General features: G+C 39.1%; 1 pseudogene; it reads right to left on the bottom strand.

Annotated features, from left to right (window-relative positions):
* Nucleotides 1-908: 908 nt before the first annotated feature.
* On the bottom strand, nt 909-1,863 carry LOC144309872 (18S ribosomal RNA; annotated as a pseudogene).
* Nucleotides 1,864-2,869: the final 1,006 nt, after the last annotated feature.

The raw sequence follows: 2,869 nt of genomic DNA, 5'->3' as shown, positions 1-2,869 counted from the left end.
TTTGGTAAACAGGCGGGGTTTGTGTTTGCCGAGTTCCTTTTACTCCTTTTAATCTTTCCTTAAATGCATGCCTGTGTTGGGTTAACAATAGGGTAGATAAGTATTTCATTTTTGGGTTGATATTATCAGATTGTTAACTATCAGTGGTCTATCCGTTTCTGATATAAGCTTATGCGGGGAGAAAATAGTTCTTGTTACTCATACTAGCATTGTTGCTTCTATATTTAAATAGAATGGCCCAGGAGGTATAATTAGGAGTTGATGTAATATGATTGGGATTAAGTTATATTGTTTGTTGAGCTGGAACGCTTTCTCAATTGGTGGCTGCTTTTAAGCCAACTATGGTGATGTTAGTATATACTCTCTAATAAAGGTTGTATCCTGATTCTAAGAAGCTGTACCTTCTTAGACTATATTTTAAATTTACATTAAAATTTTGTTTTTTTTAGGTAAATTTAAAGTTGAACTAAAATTCTGTTTGTGGGCAACCAGCTATCACCAGGCTCGTTAGGCTTTTCACCTCTACCCACAAATCTTCTCACTATTTTGCTACATAGATGAGTTGATCCTTTTAGATTGTTTATGGGTAGCTCGTCTGGTTTCGGGGAGCTTAGCTTAAGTTCTCTTTGTTAAGTCGTTTCTGGCTAGTTCATTATGCAAAAGGTAAAAGGGGTAATCTTTGCTGTTTAATACTGTTAAGATGTCTTTCATCATTCCCTTACGGTACTATCTCTATCGCTCCAATTAAAATTTCTATCTCCTATACTTTTATTATTTAACTAAATGTTTTACTTTATATGTCTGTGATACTTAAGTTTGGGGTTAGTTGGGCTAGCTTTTGTTCAAAGTGGTCATAAGTAATGAAATCTTCTGGGTGTAGGCCAGACGCTTTAGTTAAGCTACACTTTGATTAATCCAAGCACACCTTCCGGTATGCTTACCTTGTTACGACTTGTCTCCTCTTGTGTCTTAGTTAAGTTAATATGGTTATGGTTGTGTCTTATTACTTGAGGAGGGTGACGGGCGGTGTGTGCGTGCTTCATGGCCCTATTCAATTAAGCTCTCTATTCTTAATTTACTACTAAATCCTCCTTCAGTTTTTAATTTCATAAAAACGTTCGTGGAATGTTCTTGGGTAGAAAATGTAGCCCATTTCTTCCCACCCCATAAGTTACACCTTGACCTAACTTTTTTATGTAAAATGATTGTGCTTACTATTCTACCTTTTGAGGGTTTGCTGAAGATGGCGGTATATAGACTGAATTAGCAAAGGGTGGTGAGGTTTATCGGGGTTTATCGATTATAGAACAGGCTCCTCTAGAGGGATATAAAGCACCGCCAAGTCCTTTGAGTTTTAAGCTATTGCTAGTAGTCCTCTGGCGAATTATTTTGTTGTAAAATTATCTATGTTTAGGGCTAAGCATAGTGGGGTATCTAATCCCAGTTTGGGTCTTAGCTATCGTGTAGTCAGATTATTATAAAGTCACTTTCGTGGTCTATTTTATGGTAACTGTAGCTTTTTACGGCTTAGTTAAGTTTTAACTTTAGTGCAAAGGTATCTTAAACACGCTTTACGCCGTGGGCCTATTAGTTTGGGTTAATCGTATGACCGCGGTGGCTGGCACGAAATTTACCAACCCTTTTTAGTATGGCTTAGTCAAACTTTCGTTTATGGCTTAATTTTTATCACTGCTGTATCCCGTGGGGGTGTGGCTTAGCAAGGTGTTATGAGCTACTTAAGAGTGTGCTTGATACCTGCTCCTTTAGATCACTGCTGATTTTAAGGGCATTCTCACTGGGGCGTGGAGACTTGCATGTGTAAGTCTACTAAGAACTAATAGGAAGGCTAGGACCAAACCTTTGTGTTTATGGAGTCGTGCGACTCATCTTGGCATTTTCAGTGCCTTGCTTTATTAATTAAGCTACATTAACTTATACTGAAATTGTAGTGTGTATAATAAATAAAATACATAGTAAATATGAGAGGAAAAAAAAAGGGGATGCTATCTATAGATAGACCACGAGATCGAATGCGTGTAAGACTGTTGTGTTAAGTTAACTAGAGTAGCAATACATTTGTATACAATTTAAATAAAGCTTGTGAGTATTGTATGCACTTAGTCCTGTTTTTGGGGTTTGGCAGGACATAAATAAGTGTATAATAGATGACATGAGTTTATGGGGGGTAAGGGGGGTTTGTATAAGTTAACTTAATGTCTTGCGCGTGTACGTACGTGTACACACGTGTACGTACGTGTACACACGTGTACGTACGTGTACACACGTGTACGTACGTGTACGTACGTGTACGTACGTGTACACACGTGTACGTACGTGTACACACGTGTACGTACGTGTACACACGTGTACGTACGTGTACACACGTGTACGTACGTGTACACACGTGTACGTACGTGTACACACGTGTACGTACGTGTACACACGTGTACGTACGTGTACACACGTGTACGTACGTGTACACACGTGTACGTACGTGTACACACGTGTACACACGTGTACGTACGTGTACACACGTGTGTCCTAGAATTATATGTCCTGAAACCATTGACTGAATAGCACCTTGATTTTATGCGTGAGTTGATAAATGATAATGAATAAGTCCAGCTACAAGTTATTTGACTGCATTAGGGCCGCGACGGGCATATTCCCTGAGAGCAGAAGATAAGTTAGAGTTAGTGCCGTTGCGGTCATAGATGAGTGATAGCAGATTCCCCCCCTAAAAATAAAAGATACCAAATGCATGACACCACAGTTATGTGTGATCATGGGCTGATTAGTCACTAGTCCATCGAGATGTCCCATTTGCGAGAATTAGTAGGATTGGAATAAATAGAGTCATGGCCCTGAG

This window comes from Canis aureus, unplaced genomic scaffold (genome assembly GCF_053574225.1).
Source record: "Canis aureus isolate CA01 unplaced genomic scaffold, VMU_Caureus_v.1.0 ptg000222l_RagTag, whole genome shotgun sequence".
NCBI lineage: Eukaryota > Metazoa > Chordata > Mammalia > Carnivora > Canidae > Canis > Canis aureus.
This window is presented reverse-complemented; position numbering and strand designations above follow the sequence as displayed.